Here is an 18,274-nt window from a genome sequence, read left to right as displayed (position 1 = left end):
AAAGAATCAGCAATCTCTCACATTAGCTAGGATAGGGTAGGGGCTTGGTGTTTTGTGGCTTGGACAATATTCGTGTTTTGTCTGTGTTCTGACATCATATGCAGTGATCTTATTTTTGTTGTGGTCCTTCATGGTCACAAAGTGGCCTTCTCTGATGCTGATGTTTTGTGCAATTGTGTATATCCAACAGGATACCACCAACACCTAATTGTGAATACCAGAACAGCTTTTAGCAACACCACATCCAGCTGCTTGTACCCGGCAAGGTTCTAGATGTCAGGACTGCTTTTCTCTTTCTCAGCTAGCAGAATATAGCTAAAAGTAGATCCTTTCAAATCAGGTGATATATTAGGTGGGACTAGGGTTTGTCACATTATGCAAACAAACATCCCAAAATAACAATGGCTTCAATGATAAAGATGTTTATGTCTCTTCCACATGTAAAATAATTCTGGCAGTAGATCTTCCATAGCTGGAAAGGGAGCTCCATGACCACCAGAGACCATGCTATCACAGTGCTCTGTCTTCCTTAGCTTTTTGTTCCTTGGACTTATGGTCCAAGATGGCTGCTCAAGTTCCAGCCATCACACTAAAATTCCATTTGCAGAAAGAGGAAGGGAAGAAGAAAGAGCCCTTACTCCTTTTTTCCAGAGACTCCCTGAAAGTACCATTCAACACATTTCATATTTTATTTGCCAGCATTTGATTACAGAGCAAAGATGTTTGTGAAGTGCAACCATTTAGGTGATAATAGGTTCGCTTGCATATATATATATTTTTTAATTAAAAGAGAGGTAATAATTGGCTCTGGGGGGGTTATGAGTGTCTGGATTTGGGATAATACAAGTGCCACATTGAGTTCTGTGAAAGCAGTTCTATCGGCTCCTGTTGTACGCAAATATCCCTCTCTTTGGTGAAACAGCAAGTGGCTAATTATGTCAAGGGAAGCCTCCTTTCTGGTCTTTCTTTTGTAACAACCTCGAGTTCAAGTTTCCAAAGTGAACTTTCATTTCGGTCTTTTGAAGCTTAGCGGCTTTATTGAAAAGAATATTGTGATCAGCTGGCCGCTAGCAGCAGGGAAAACACAGTTGCGTTGTTGGAAAGATTTAACTTAAAAATGGATAAAAATCATTCTTGTGCATTTAGTTTTAAGAATAACTAAATTCCTTTGCTTGGAAGAATTATAAAATTTCTGTGTGTTCCTCTTTCTTTCTTTTTTCAAAGGAGGTAATAAATAAGGTGAATGAAATTGTAAACAAAAAGTTCATGTTGGTGCCATAACTGCGTGCAGACATCTGGGCTGGAAACGTGAGAAAATTGTAAAGAATTTGGAAAGGTTCAAAGGCTCAGGTTATTAAAGTTTTAATAATCTTCTTTTCTGCAGGGCAAACCCCCTGCTATTCTTTCAATGTAGTAGAAAAACAAAATATGGACAAAATGGTAGTTAATTAGTGCTGAATCTTCTTTGGAAACCCTATAGAAATCTCTTGGAACTTTTATAGAGGCAGAGAGTTGGGAGCTACTGGTCTGAAAAGGTACGACTTTCTTTTCACGTAAGAAACTTAGAGGATTTTTGTTAGATTTTAATGAAATAGCATATATTTATTTCTTTCTAAAGAAAAAGATATATCAATTTTTCTTTTAAAGAAAAAGAATAATAGTTGACTGAAAAACACTATTTTGCAAGAATTATCTATGCAAATAATTTCACTTAGCATTTTAACTTTTTCCCATTGGTCAATCAGAGCAAGGCAAAACATTAATTGCTTGTAATAATATGCTAATGAACAAATGATATATCTTTAGTCAATTGCCAAATTTTTTGATTAAAGGAATAGTACTTCCTCATACTTGAAATATGCTGAAAATTGTAAACAATGATTTCTCTTCTGAGTAAAATACAGTTTATTTTTGCCACAAACTTGTCATGCCAGTGTTGCTATTTTTCTGTTTGAAATTAGTTTTCTTTTAAAGCCATCTTAAAAGTATATAGCATGGCAACACATAACGCAGCATGTATTTTACTATATGGTGTATAAGACTCTACTTAGTGTATGAAATTTTTATGGGAGGTATGTATAAACATATAAAAATATGCATATATGAAGTCACATATGTGTATTTGAAATATGCAGACACAAGGAATACTTTCAGTTGTGCTGTATCAAGGATGGTGAAAGAATTTTTCTCTGTTAGGTTCCAGTCATGAGCACTGAAATATGATTTGCAAGAGATGATGTTTGGGCTTGTTTTAATGGGCTAAGTGATTCCAAATGCAAGTCCATATCATGGACTCCCAGGCTCTTTGTGAGACTAATTGACTTTGCTGTAGAGTTTTGGCAAAGCTCTTATTATTTTTACTACATTTTCCTTTTTAATAATGTAAAATTGCCCTAACTTCTAAAATTCAAGTTACCCTTTATGACTTTGCTAGCCCTTCCTTCACCAAATTAATGACTGAGTAGGCAAGACAGCCAGGAATATTTTACTACTCTGGGCATTTGTTAATTGGTTGTTCGTTGGACTATATATGAGGGAAAATTATTGCTACTATAAACCAAAGAGTGTAAAGGAAAAGCAGTGATATAAGTATGGAACTGGAGTGGTTAGGGAATGCCAGTAATGTTGAAGTTCTGTTTTTTTGCTAGAGAGTTCCCCTAGGAAGACTGCAAATGCCAAAAATAAAATGCAACAGACCACATCATAACATAGAAATTCGTTTTGATAACTCTCAGAAAAGAAGATTCATTGTTTTGGTTTGCTTTGCAAGCCCTTATGATAAATTTCTTTTGTTTTCTACAGAACATGTGCGCTCCCCGAACAAACAGTAAGTAGTAGAATCTATTTCACCTTGACCATGGCTGCAAAAGTAGTTTGATCCTCTGGACTGGGAGAGTGATTAGGAAGAAATAAAAATTCCAACACTGGAATTTCTGACCCTTCAGGAATGTGAGGTGTACATTCATTCCACTTCTCTAGGCCTGACATTCCTTGGAAACTTCCCTTGGAATATTCCAGGGACAAACTCCAGACACACAGACAGAGCCCCTAGCTCATTCTCTCGCCGTCCACTTTTGCCCCCATCCAGGGCTCCCTCCTAATTCTCTTATAAACGCCAATCAGACACTGTTTTGACTCGTGTGTGAAACCGGGGAAGGAATGCAGGGGGCCGGCTCCTGTTGCAAAGGTTTCCAGCGGTATCAGGTGATTCACTCTGAGCTGGGCTCCGTTCAGAAGGGCAACCGAGACCTGAAAGGCTGCACGACTCATTACCAATTCCCAATTCCCTGGGCCATCCGGTTCCCTGGCAGAAAAGCTTCCGATGAATTTGCGTTGCAAATTGAAAACATGCTGTCAACAGCAACAAGTCCAAAAGATGTTTACCTTAATTTTTCCAAGGCAGGCTTTGACATGTGGATGTTTTTGTTTAAGGACCCTCATTCTAGGTTTCCTCTGTGTCTGGGGTTGGTGCTGCTGTTACAAACGGGTGGTCACAACCTCTCCATAGGGAGCAAGTGCAGTGGCTGCATGAGGACTTGCTGGGTTCCCAGCTGCGCTGGGCCTGCGCCTTCCCAGCGGAGCCGGGCGTGCTCGTGTCGGCCGTGGGGTGGCGATGTCACAACTGACACAGAGCCATCCATCTTCCTCGGGCACAGGCACCTGGGCGTCACACTGTTAAAAGGCTCCTTTGGCAGGTGAGCGAGCTGAGGTCCAGATCGGTTCCGTCACTCCCCAGGGACACCCGGGGAGTGCACAGCAGGGCCGAGCCCGGAGGTTTGGGTTTCCCGGAAGCCACCAGCTTTCGTGCTAGCTTCTGTGCTTGGGCTAACTAGTTGCTGACGACTGATGTGCATAAAATAAAGCATCAGACAGAAATTAATTTATAAGCCTCTGTTGAAACTGAGAACATCAGGACATAGGCCGCAAACGGCAAATATGTAACCTTGGAAGCTGCGTTGCCACGCGACATCGCCCACTTTCTAAAGGCAGGGTGGGAAGTAGCCCGTCAGCGCCGCTAGAGCGGAGGGTGTTTTAATTCGGGGAAGGTAACGTCCTGATGTTTCTGCTGCATGGGGTGCGCCGAGGGCTGGCCTGGGGACCCGTGGAGACCAGTCCCGCGCAAAGCCCGGGGACGCAGGCTGGCGAGGCTCTGCTCCTCCTTTGGTGGCTTGTTTTAAATCTGAGTCTTCCTTTACCCTTAAATTAGAGTTGAGTGTATTTACTTAGATTACATGTCATCAAGTCACAAGCCCTACTCAGAGATCAGACAAGTATTTTGAGCAAGTTTGAAAAAGAAACTTAACCCATTGTAAACTTTGGGTGAAAAAAATGCCCATTTTCCGCAGCTGCCAAGGGGAAGGGAACCTGGCTTTGGCCGGGGTGGAAAGTAGGGGTCCCATTCACGGGGGCTCCTTCCACAGGGGCCTTTCTGGAGCCCACAACCTTTAGCAAAGGGAGTTTGCTGAGTGGGCCTCTAGCCTAGTACGCATGTGACGGAACTCAGCGCTCTGCGACTGTCCTGCCAAGTCTGTGAGCAACACATGGAATGTTCCCGAGACGCAGGAAATGAAAGCACTCAGAAGCTCAGACCCGACTAGAGGTAAAGTAAGGAGAGAGTGGAGACCGGACTTCAGGGCACAGTGGCCGTCCCGTGGCTGGGGCTTCTTTTGTTCCATCAGAGCGGGATGCTCTTGTCAGGCTTTTCGGGCCACCTTCGGCCCGCCCAAGAGCTCCTCCTGAGCCTGCCCTCGCAGAGCAAGAGGACACGCTCGCTTTGCTTTAGCGAAGTGACTCGGCTTTAGCTTTCCTACGAAAGCAGCGAAGTTCTCCTAGCCACCAGGCAAGCATCTTTGGAAAGGCCCCGCAGGTGATGGGAGGGAAGACCCCGGGCACTGCAGCTGCCGTCGTCCACTCAGGCTGCCCAGCAGACAGCCGCGGGCGGGCGGCTGGTCAGTAACAGGCATTTGCTTCTCAGTTCTGGAGGCTGGAAACCCCTAGTGGAAGTGCCTGAAGATTCGTGTCTGGGGGGGCTGCGTCCTGGTCATCTTCTTGCTTAGTCCTCACATGGTGGACGGGGGAGAGAACTTTCTGGGGTACCCCCCCCCCCCGCTTTGTTTGAGACAGAGTCTCGCTCTGTTGCCCGGAGTAGAGTGCTGTGGTGTCACCCTAGCTCACAGCAACCTCCAACCCCTGAGCTCAAGTGATCCTCCTGCCTCAGCCTCCCGAGTAGCTGGGACTACAGGAGTGTGCCCTGACGCCCCGCTAATTTTTCTACTTTTAGTAGAGACAGGGTCTCACTGGGGTCCCTTTTTATTATATAAGGGCACAAATCCCATTCACGGAGGCTGTCCTCATGACCTCATCACCTCCCAAAGGCACCACCTCTGAATACCATGACGCTGGGGATAAGTTTCAATATATGAATTTTGGGGGGACACATTCAGTCTGCTGCAAGAGTCAAACACACTTGGGACTGTCACAGAGAAAACATTCTATCTGTTGCTTTGTATTAGCATTTAATTTTTCAGATAAAAAAGTGTTAAGGATTTTGCTAGAAAAAAAGAATCGAAATGGGGCAACAAAATGTTTACCCAAGAGGTCAGAAAGAGACCAGAAGGAGAGACCTTACAACTAACTCACAGTCATAACAAACTGGTTTCTACTGTTCTTGTAGGAAAATGACCGAAAACACTTCCTTCTTCTTCTTTTTTTTTCTTTTCCTTTTTTTTTTTCTTTTTTTAGTCTCCATCACAGGAAGATAATCCCGAAAGATTTTTACTGGAGGTGACAAAATTGCATGAGTAAGAAATGTACTGACTTCTAGGTAATGTTTATTCCCTGCCAAGTTTGCACATCATAAAATTTGACCTGGGCCACTTGATGAAGTGTGGCTCTTGGGAAAGCAGAACTCACTAGCCCAGTCCCCAAGAGGACAGTTGTTATCTACAGCAAGCACTGAGGAAGGTACGCCACTTTAGGCAACCCGAGTCTAGCTTTGGCTGCTGTTTCTCTCAGTCGACTGCGATGCATTGGTATTTGGTGGCTCAGGACTCACCATCATTGGAAAACTTGGAAAATTTTTCCTTTTGGAAACTGACGGATCTGAAAGCCAGCATGGAGGCATTTGCCGGAGTTGAGCTCAGGGCGTTTAGAATTCTGTCTTAGCTTTTATCAGCCAGTTGTGCCTTGAGTCAGGGCCATGGGCTTTGGGTGTGTCACCACTTGGGTGCTACTTGGATCGTGTCCACAGATGTTAGGGCTGGGCGAGGTGGCTCACGCTTGTAATCCTAGCACTCTGGGAGGCTGAGATGAGAGAATTGCTTGAGGTCAGGAGTTCAAGACCAGCCTGAGCAAGAGCGAGATCCTGTCTCTACTAATAATAGAAAAATTAGCTGGGCATGGTAGCACATGCCTGTAGTCCCAGCTACTCGGGAGGCTGAGGCAGGAGGATCGCTTGAGCCCAGGAGTTTGAGGTTGCTGTGATCTATGATGATGCCACTGCACTCTACCCAGGGTGACAGAGCGAGATTCTGTCTCAAAAACAAATAAATGAAACAGAAAACAAACAAAAAAGAAGTTAGGATCAGATCCTAGGATAAGGCATGCCAGATGGCGACCTCCTCAGACGGGCCAAGAGGAAGGAGGAGGCCGAGAGGAGGCCATGTCGAGGGTGCCTTAAACAAAAGAATGAGAACAGGTCCAGTAAACACCCCAGGAGAGGAAGGCTGTGAGCCGCTGTGGCCACGTCCACTCTGTCCCAGCCCTGCTGCGTCTGTGGGGACCCTTGGCACAAGCCTAGAGCAGGTGACACCCGGAAGTGCCTGGCGGGGAGCCAGGGGGACTTACACCAGCGGGTAAGGTCTCACCAACCTAAGCGCAGTGCCAGCTTTCGCGGCGGTGGGAAGGGGCATGAGATGCCCTCCGGAGCCTGCGGCTGCCTTATTTCAATTTTTGAAATGTGTAACTATGAGTAGTCACCACCTAAAACGGCCTTTGGAAGGCTCTGTATTGAAGCCTCCGCGGAGCTTTCTGGGAGGCGGACTTTGGAGGCGCGTATTTTAAGTAGCTCTTCATCTTTATTGAGCCACCAGGACAGTGGCTTCAGGGACCTTTCTGAACATTTATACCTGGCCTCTGAATAGGAGCAGTGGACAGCGAACGCATCCGGCCTCTTGCTCCAGCCTCTGACAAGCTTTCAGAGTGGCAGTGACGAGCCATGAGAAGGGGCACCTTGGCGGCTGCTCCAGCTTTCCGAGAACATAAAGATTGGTGACGCAGGAGGTGAGAGTTGGGGCATCAGAACCAAGGGAGACTCCGGGCTCCTTCCTCCTGTCTGCTGTAGAGCCCCCGGCACATTTCATTTGGGGGACAAAGGACAGCACTGCGTCGTCTGCCTGTCCATGCCAAACTCCAAAGGGAGTCATTACACTCTGCCTCCTGAGACCCCCGCAGTTCCACGTGGGCACAGCGCTCGTCACTGCCCGGGCCCCGCTGCGCGCGGAAAGGCCGCCGTGTTTCACCGCCGCTGGGCGTTTCAGGCGTGCCCGGTGTCGGTGCTGCGCAGCGTGTTTGGTCCCAGCACGTAAAGCAGACAGGTCCTCTTGCTGCAGAAACACTGCGCAGCCACCCAGCGCCCGCCCGCTGGCACTGTGCTGTCCTTGACCGCCCCGTGCACCGCCGGTTTAGCGGGGCCTGGCAGTGCGGTCAGCCGGCCAACCCTATTAGAAAAGAGAGAGAGAGAGAACTATTTTAGAGCAGTTTTTTGATAGGGAAATGTAGTACAAAATAATAGTTTTGTGTTTGCGTGAAAAATAGAACTCAGATAGAACATCTTGACCGAATTAAAATCATTAAAACACTAATTGGAATTCTACATACCAGTTCCAAAATAACCCAGTTTGGTTCGCTGACATATCATTATTCTTTTCTAAATAGCATTGATAGAAATGTCATTGTAAATGGGATACAAAATTTTTATTTTTCTTTGAATTGTGGAACAGATCTTCATAATACAAGGAAAATTAACCAAGCGTACTAGAATAAAATGCAGGTGGAAATGTTCATGTTATATTGCGTCCCTGAATTTCTGGAGAAACAGATGCAAAGATGATAATTCCAATTCCCCAAGAGAAGTAGTGAAACCTGGATAAGATGTTGGTTTTAATAATGGTGTTGTGAGCCGCTCTTAACCTTAACTGGAGTAGGGAGTGAAACTGTAGCCATGGAGTGGTGTGTTTAAACCCCACCAAGAGATTGCAGAAGGAGAGTGGAACTGCAGAGAGGAGGGAATCATTAACCACAGAAGGGACTGAAGTGGTTTAATAATTATGTTATTTCAAGGGGGAAAAAAAGATCTGCCTAAAGTAGAAGGAGAAGGGAAAGGTTGATAAACAGAACTTATTTCTATCGTACGTAGTCAGCTGGTGGGACTACTGGAGGGAATGGTCTATTAACTAATTGATCTGCTAGATTCAATAGAGAACTCTAGCTGGAGATCAAAGAAAATTCCCTGCTACAAAGGCAAGCGGCAACCTTGGACCAGATGTTTTTCTTCAGCTCTGTCATGCCTGATAACTGTAGAGCATGGCTGGATCTGGCCAAGGGCCGTGTCCACACGACTGCTGATTTGAAAAGCAAGGGGTGTGTGTGTACACGCACATGCACGCATGTGTACATGCATGCTTGAAAATGAAAGAGAAAAAACAGCTTCAAAATCAAAAAGGTTCATAGTATAAGCTTCATTTGGGAGTTAAGAAATTATTTTCTCTGTTTATTTGCAAAATGAAGGGAACCAAAGAATGTGCCAAATGTCAACTTTTAAAAAGGTTCCTATACCTTAAATGTTCTACAATTGGCATTTATAATAACATATGCTAAGGCTGCATTATAATACATATCTATCACAATAAAATGAAGGATACTTTGAGTACTGGGTAACATTATAGAGATTCCACTAGTACTGCTAGTCTATCTGGGTTTTTTCATGCTTAGAATAATAGTAAGAGTTAAAAATCCAAATATTTTTCTTTTAGTCATAATCCTAGAATTGCTTGTTTACATGTATTACCCACTTTTATCCTTTCCAGCTCTAACTATGTGTTCTTTTTCTGTTTTTATTTCACATCTGGATAAGGTATTATTTATGACGAGGCAAAATATTTGGTTTAGAAGTTTCTTTGAAATGCATGTAGATTTATCAATACTTCCTTTCTATGAACTTTCAAAGATTCCTACAGTCTTAGACATTTTGAAAAATGAGATGTCTAGAATTACCTTGATGTGGTTAGTTTGGTCTGGTCCATGGTCTTTCTTAAATTACTATATCGCTTTTTCAGCTGATCGCAAATATCAGGAAAAGGTCATTAGTTTATCTGATTGGTAGATGTATTGGGGTTCAGAGATGTTTAGATTGAACCTTAACTGATTTTAGACAATTAAGTTTCCCATAAAAGGAAAATTTCCATAAAATACCTAAATGTTGGTACTTTCATGATACCTGAAATTCTCAAATGATAATCTAATTTTTTAAAGCTAGGATTTTGTTTCTGTTAAAATTTAGCTTCTAGCATTTCCCATTACCTTTTGTGTGTCTGTGTGTGTATGTATTTTAAAAAAGTATTTCTTAGATGATATAGCTATCATCTATGTATTTATCAGATAACTTCCTGCAAACAGAATTTGATAGAGCGGAAGGAGTTAAGGAAAAGACGGCTCTCGAAAGGACAAATTCTATAGACCGTCAACTTCGACAAGTGTCTTCTTGTTCAAAGTGGCAGACGGAGCGTGTGTGTCAACCTTCACACTTTCTCCAGGTCCCACTGAAATGGCTGACGTTACAGGCTGCGCCCTGGCTGTTTGCTCGGCTGCGGATCTGTCCGGTGAAACCCCGGCAGGGCTGGGCATCAGTGAAGAATCCCGCAGTGTGACTCAACGCTGGTAGGTAGAAAGCAGATGCCCGTATATGGAAAGCAAAAGAAGGAAGAGCAGAGAAGGGATTCCAGAGATAAGACAGGGCTGGAGAAGCCCGGAGCCTAGCGCCGTCAGACCCACAGGGCAGGAAGGGCCGGGCACTCTCCAGAGTGTGAGTGCAAACCCCGGATTCAGGACTCCGGGACACCGCCCCTCAGAGTTTCCCCTTCTCTGGTCCTTCTTCACACCGCTGCACGATCTCAAAGCAAGCATGGGGACACTGTGGCAGATCAAACCAAATAATTAGTGAAGAACTCTAACCCTAGGGGGCGCGGGAGCCGGGCCTAGAGGAAGATGCCAACAGGGGCCTGCGCGGCACACGCTGGGAAGGGGCTCTGCCCCGGCGTGAACCGGGTCCCAGTTCTCCCCGGCCTGAGTGGCCCTGGGGTCTCCGGAATGCCGCTCTAGATGACAGGGAGTCCGCCCGTCAACCATTTCGCTCCTCACCCGGAGGCTGCGCGGGACTCCCTTGTCTAAGGAGGAGTCCTGAGAAACTGCCCTTACCGCCCTGACCAGCTCTGTCTTTTGGCCACAAATGCAACACCAGATATCTGATGATGCCAGTTTCATGAAGGGAAGGATTAATATGAACACATAAAACAACTGATCCTAAAGAAAGTAGATAGAACTCAGGTAATTAAAAAGAACTTTAAAAAATTGTCGTTTTAGATTTAGATTTCTCAGAACAATTCAGGATATTACATCCTTAAAATAAAACAAGTCGCTATGATCCAAGAGTAATCAGAGAACAAGAAGAGCTCCTGATAATTAAAATATATTGTTACAGTAAGAAATTCAACAGCTGGATCGAAAAATATATTGGACATGACCAAAGAAAAGTACTGGAAGAAAAGTAAATGAAGTCTTCTAGTACATAGGGCAAAAAGACAAAAAAGGTGAATGAGAAAAAAACTAACAAGAAGGAAGAATGAGACCGTCCAATAGGAAAGGAACAGGGAACAGAGAAAATGATAAAATCAAATAACTGGTAGAGAAAAACTGCCTTATATAAATGAAGACATGAATCTTTACTTGGAAAAAATCCCACCAGATGCTAAAACAGGTAAATTAAAAAACAAACAACCCCCCCCCCAAAAAAAACAAAACCTGGTGATACTTGAGTAGTACAAGGGTAGAGAAAAAATTCAACAGTTTCCAGAGAGAAAACAGTAAGCTTTTTAGAGATGCTTAATAATCAAACTGATACCAGCAGAGCTCTTAAACTTCTCATTGGCAAGAAAACAACAGAACAGAGTCTCAATGTCCGACATACAATGATTTTAAACAAAGGTGGGCAAACTTTTTCTGTAGGAGGCAAGATAATAAATATTTTCAGTTTTGTGGGTCATGTGGTCTCTTTTGCAACTACTGGACTTTGCCATTGCAGCATGAAAGCAATAATAGGCAATATACAAATGAACGAGCATGGCCATGTTCCAACAAAACCTTATTTCCAAAAGCAGGTGGTGGGATGGATCTGATTGATAGGCCCCAGTTTGCCAACCCCTGCTTTTGAACATGGAATTCTATATCCAGCCAAACTATCAACCAAGGATGGGAACAAAATAAAGAGATTCTCAGGCAAGCAAAAACTCAGAAAGTTTAACAATCATGCCCCCTATATGAAAAAATAATACCCAGGAAGGAAATTGAGCAAAATAAAAAAGGAAAAATAAGGATGACATGAGGCAGAAGAAACAGTGGCAACTGAGAAGTTCACCTAGAAGTTTGGAACATTCTCTCCATAAAGTGGCAGTGGTTTATGACATAGGATTGATTACCTTTCTTTCTCTACGAGCTTATTTAATTCTGTATGGAATAATACTTTTTTGTGTGTGCATGACAGGGTCTCGCTCTACTGCCCAGGCTGGCGTGCAGTGGTGTCATCATAGCTCATCGCAACCTTCAACTCCTGGTCTCAAGTGATCCTCCTGTCTCAGCCTCCTCAGTAGCTGGGACTACAGGTGTGTGCCACCACTCCTGGCTAATTTTTCTAGTTTTTTTTCTGTAGAGATGGGGTCTTGCTCTTGCTCAGGCTGGTCTTGAACTCCTGACCTCAAGTGATCCTCCCACCTTGGCCTCCCAAAGTGCCAAGGATGGCTTACAGGCATGAGTCACTGTGCCTGGCCATGGAATAATACTTATATAATCATAATGTAAACACTGTATTATGAGATTAAAATTTTAGAATCAGTGGATGAACCACTGATGACATTGTTATAATCACTAAACAATATAAATGCATAAACCTTGCTGATATAAAAATAATGCAATTAACAAAATTGGATACCTGAGGCAGGAGGGAGGTAGGAAGTAGTGCAGAAGCACAAAAATTTATCTTTGATCAAGACACTGGAATAGAAAAATACAAGTAGACATATATTGTTTAGAATCATAATGGCCATCACGAAAAGAGATTTAAAAAGCAGCAACCATTGCCTCTCGTGAATGAAACTGGGGTACTTGGAAGAATTGAACTTTTGGTTCTTTCTTTTTGGTTTTAGTTTCTTAACACGTACAAGTATTACATTCATTTACAAAAAATACTTCAAAGAAATCTATGGAAAATTCATTTAGGGCTTAGGACCTTATTATATGGAGTTCACTAAAGCTTAAAGGCTATTACATTTTTAAAAAGTTTTAATCTGTCACCTGTAGTAAAGATTTGTCAAAAAACATTCTTATTATATTTCTCTAGGCAAGTTAATTTAAAAGAAAATTGACAAAATTTTATAAAACTTTTCCTAAGCCACTCCAACTTCTGTTAGTTAAAGCTTTTATGCTGAGAATAGTACCCATTTTAAAAAATAAGGTTAAGTTTTGTGCTATTTACTCTCAGAACACCTGTTAGATACATGTCAGAGAGGGTTGGCAAACTACAGCCTGAGGGCTGGCCATCTGGTTGTAGTAAATAAAGTTTTATTGGAACACTGTCACTTCTATCTGTTTATGTATTTTCTATGATGCTTTTGCTGGGCTTTTGAGAAAAAGTTTGCTGATCCCTTTAGCGGTATATCAGAAGCAACTGAGAACTTTGTTAAACCACAGATTGCTGGCCCCCCACCTGAGAGCTTCTGATTCAGTAAGTCCAGGGTGGGACTGGAGGTTTTCACCCCTAACAGGTCCCAGTGCCGCTGGTCTGGGGCCACGCTGTGAGTAGCAAGGGTAGACAAACCTGGGTTTGAAAGTTGGCTTTCCCAACCACAGGCTGTCGGATGTTTGACAATGTCCTTAAATTGTTTTTGTTCATCTGTAACATGAGGGTTATTATTGTTTCTGTCTTTTTTGATTATTGTAAGGATTTGATGAGATAGTCCTCTTGAATACACTTAGCACACAGTAACTAGCACACAGTCAGAAGTCAGTTAAATGTTGACTGTAATTAGGAAGCATTCATACCTTGCTAAGTGCTGATCAGGTACGAGAGACTGGGATAGGATGTCAGCTGCTGGGAAAATAGGCTCTGACCCATTTCCCTAAGTCTTCTAGGTCTCATTCTTTGCATAACATTTTCCCTAAATATTGGACCAACAGAAAAAAAAATAAATGACTGGCTTTAAATCATGTTTCTAGGAATGGGAAACATGGAAAGGGAAACAAGTGGAAAGGGATTGCAAAGGGGAGGTTATAGAAGCATTTTATGTTTCTTGCTCTCTTATTGCAAGTAACTTCAAGTTTGAAAAGGAATGTGTAATTCCCCACGTGTGACATTTCGGTTTGTCTTTCTCTGTCAAGGCCTGTGCCCATCATCAATTGAATTCAACAGATTGTCACTGTGTATTGTACTGTTGTTCCCTGACACAGAGGGTGTGTGCAATCCGCGGGAGGCAGGCATGGATAAGCAGGCACACAGGTATGAAAGAGGTGTCAAAGGAACATTTTTGTCCTCAAGGAATTTAGATTCTAATTTCAGGTAAGAAGATCCTCATGCAATAGTGACATGAAAGGCCAGGCGGGGCATAGCTAGGAGGCACAAGGTAATATGTAGGGTCAGACTATACACAAATACTCTGGGCGAGGCAGGAGTCACTTGAAGATCAGGTGGGATTGTCAAGAGTGGAAGGAAGACCTCCCACCACCCCCGCCCCTCCCCTAGCCCCTTCCTCTTTACACGTAGTAGAAAAATGCTTTGAAAAGGTAAGAAGATGAAATTAGCACAGCATGGTTTAAACTTCACTAGGTTGAGGAAGTAAGTCACTGTTGAAAATGATGCGGGCAAGCAGCTCTTAGAAGAGCAAACTCTATTTTTCAGGTATGCATGCCACGATGCTTGGTTTTGCAGGTGGCACTGAAAATGCTACTGAAAATGTCTCAAGTTCAATAATTGCGACAGACAGGGGTCCAGCTCAAAAAAATCCCACTAACTTTGAAAACTCAGTGAACAGATTCTATGCAGTCTATATTCAGGACGGAAAACCTGACTTTGGAGTCATCCGAGGGGATGAGCTGGGACAGGACAGGAACTTTCCTCATCTTTTCCTCCTCTCAAGGCCGAAAGGCGGAGACAGGCCACGTCGCGGCAGGGAGTGAGCTGTGCAGGGAAACTTGGCTCTGGGTCCTGGGCCCCGGAGCGGTTATTCGTCACTTGGGCAGGCAGAGGACGTTTTCTGAGGGTCGACGGGGGATGAGTGAGAAGAATGTTCAGGTGGGTCCGTCTGCCTCCCTGTGACCGGGTGCGCAGGAGGGAAACTGTCCTCGGTACCCTGGGGTGGGGGTTTCTGCACATCTGAAAGCTGGAATTGGGGTCGAGTCCAAGGATGCTCACCCATGAGAGCGCTGGGGGCCGGCTGTCGGTGCAGAGCGAGACCCGGCCACACCCAAACTCTGCCCGAAACAGAGCCACAGGGGCGTCAGACGGCGACACTGAAGTGACTGACGAAGGAGACCTCACGGAAAGAGACAGGTGGCTGACTCCCTCCGGCTGCTCACAGGGGCAGTGGCCGTGCCTTAGTCGTGGTGAAGACAGGCCTCGGTGGATCTGCCGCTCATTTATCTCCTCCTGGGTTTTAAATTGCCAGAAGAGGAGGTTTATGGGAGACGCCTGCAACTTCTCGCTCTCCCTGGGAGACAGCCTGGCTCTCGGCGCACTGCAGAGCGCCCCACTCCCGGCTAACTGCCTCGCGGCCAGACAGATCGCTGCGGACCTTGCTTCTCGAGCCGTCTTTCCATATCAAAGAAAACATTGTACAGTTTTCGTTCATTTTGTTCTCCCTGTGTCGAGTAAATTAACTTTGATTTTAGATATTTTTGTAGGTGGAGGACTGGGGTGATTTAGAATAAAAACCACAAAAGCGCTTCAGTGTCGACTCCTTAATTGTGTGTAACTTTCATGAGCAGCGAGGGCTGGTGAGCCCACCGGTTTCCAGCCAGGTCTGGTGGCCCCTCCCTGATCCCGGGGTTGGCTTTCTTCCCTGCTGCCCGGCCCAAACCATTGCCTGTCCTTTGAAACGTCCGTTGCTCTTAGCTATTTGCACTGACATCTCTGCCAGTAGGACAGGATGCCTGTGTGTCCACATGTTTATCAAAGATCATCACCTACCTCGGGACCTCATTAAACTGTCCATGTACCATTTAAAGTAAGATCCTCAGAGATAGACCTAGTACCTTAGTAAAGGTTTACCAATGGGCATACTAGAGAAAACGCAGCCATGTCTTTCTCCTTAAAGGCAGCCTGGCATGGCTTAGGAATTATGTGAGTGTATGTACAAAAATATAGTTGACCCTTGCACAACCTGGGGCTTGGGGTGCCAAGAAGCCCTTACAGTTGAAACTCCACGTATAACTTTTGACTCCCCCAAAACTTAACTGCTAATAGCCTACTGTTGCCTGGAAGCCTCACCGATCACATACACAGTCAATAGACACATACTCTGTGTGTTACATGTGTTCTATACTGTATCCTTACAACAAAGTAAGCTAGAGAAAAGAAAATGTTATTAAGAAAATCATAAGGAAGACAAAATATATTTAGTATTCATTAAGTAGAAGTGGATCAACATAAAGGTCTCTATCTTCATGTTGAGTAGGTTGAAGAGGAGAAGGAAGAGGAGGAGGAGGGGTTGGTCTTGCTGTCTCAGGGGCGGCAGAGGCAGAGGGAAATCCATGTGTAACTGGACCCTGCAGTTCAAACCTACATTGTTCAAGGCTCAGCTGTAAAACATCATTTCTATCATTAAATAAATATATGACCTTCAATAAGTCACTTAACTTCCCTAAGACTTAGTTTTCTAATCATTATACAAAGGTGAATTAGCTGATTTTTCTTAGACTTCAAAGTCACCTCTGTAGATATCACACTATCTTGCATATCCCAGAAATCTTTCTTACAAGCACAACTTTGAATTTATATTTATTTTGCAGTCTACTCCAATATCTAAGTCAATAAGAGTGAAAACTTGAAAAAAAAAAGGTCCTTTTTCATTTTGATTGCAGGGACTATTTTCTTTTTGTAAATGAAGCCCTTTGTGAACATGCATTCAAAGTAGGAGCTCAGCTAGTGCAGAACAAGCGCTGGGGGCTTTGGCAGGGAGGCTGGCTGGGGGATTTTGAGTGACCCTATGGACTGACACCTGGAAAAGCGGGCTGCTCCAAAGAAGACACTTGCTGCCACCACCGGCGCAGGCACTGCTGTCTGCCTGGTTTCCACTGCTCAGGGGGTCTCTAGTTGAAGGAAGAAGCTTTGCATAGAGGGATAGTGACAGGCTGCAACTTTGAGGTGACTTTTCTGGGCCAATCCCAAGAAATAGGCCCCAAATATGCTTCTTTATGATTGAAGTAAAAGCAAGACAAAACACAATCCGACCACTGTCCTCTTGGGGCTTCACGTGATTGGGGTTAGGCATGTCACAGACAGAAGAAAGCAACAGATGACGTTAAAATGCCGTATTAAAGAAGCCTGTTATTACTTTAAAATTTAATCCTGCAATTTCGCTTTTTTCTCCCAAAGTTCTCACATGTACATGCAAACACTTGCATACGGGGACATCCCTTGTGGCAGTACTTGTGGTGGTAAAATACAGAAAACAACCTCGATGTTTATCAGTTGTGGCTCATTCATACAAATAAATACTGCGTGGACAGTAGAATAAATCTCTGTGTTTGCTATGGAACAATCTGTAGGCGTATTTGTTTCCTATTGCTGCAGTAATGAATGGCACAAATTTAATGGGTTGAAACAATACCATTTTATTATCTACAGTTCTGAAGGCCAGAAGTCTAAAATCAGTTTTACTGATTTATTAGAGTCAAGATGTGGGCAGGGTTGGTTCCTCCTGGGGGCTGTAGGGAAGAATCCACCTCTTGGTCTTTTCCTGTTTCTAGAGGTTGCCCATTCCTAGCTCCTTCCTCCATCTGAAACCAGCAGCTCTGCTCCCTGAGCCAGCAGCAGCGCCTTCTAATCTTGGGCCCTCTGAACTTCCGTTTCCATCGTCACATGCCAACTTCTGCCTCCCTCTCATTAGGACGCTCATGATTGCACTGGGCCACCTGGACACCCCAGCACGATCTTCCCCCTCACAATACTTCACTCAATCACAACTACAAAGTCCCATGTGCGATTTACAGGCTCTGGGAAGTGGATGTGGACATCTTTGGGGGGATTATGCAGTCCATCACAGTAGAATGTACTTTTAGAAAGACACTGGTAGGTACGTCACAGCGTAAATAGAATGCTACCGTTCATGTAGAGAAAAAGGGATAGAGCCCCAGTACATGTTCTTATATTAATATACGCATAGAGTATCTCTGGGAAGATACCCAGGAACTTGGTGACGGTGATTTGGGGCAGGTTGGGGTCATGAACGGGAAGGGAATTTACAATTTGTTGCTTTTTACTTTTACAGTAGAGTAGGCATCTAAGGTAGAAAGGTTAAGCCACAGTGTTGTTCTCTTTCTTCACAAGAGCTTCCTCTGGCAGACCCTCACCTATCATGTTTAAGCGAAGAACGTGAAAGAAAGGCACAGGAGCCAGGGTCCGCGATGACCCTGGAATCAGCGCTACTCTTGGCCGCGGGCCTGCCCTTCAGAGCCGGGCCGCACGGGCTCTGCGCGTGTCCCCAGCAAGCCGCTGGGCGGACACTCAGCGGCAGGCGCAGACAGCTCTCTCTGAGCCTCCGCGGCAGCACTGCCTTGCAGGATGTTTGGAGGACACATAGGCAAGACATTTTCTTCTAGCCTTCCATTTTAAAATCTATTGTTCCTAGAAAAATATAATTTCAGGGCTTAAAAATCATCAGGTTTGGATTTCTCCTAAAGATGAGGAAACTGAGATTGAAAGAGATTGATACAGATGAAATGAACTCACTTT

The sequence above is a fragment of the Microcebus murinus genome, chromosome 25, assembly GCF_040939455.1.
Source record: "Microcebus murinus isolate Inina chromosome 25, M.murinus_Inina_mat1.0, whole genome shotgun sequence".
Lineage (NCBI taxonomy): Eukaryota > Metazoa > Chordata > Mammalia > Primates > Cheirogaleidae > Microcebus > Microcebus murinus.
This window is presented reverse-complemented; position numbering follows the sequence as displayed.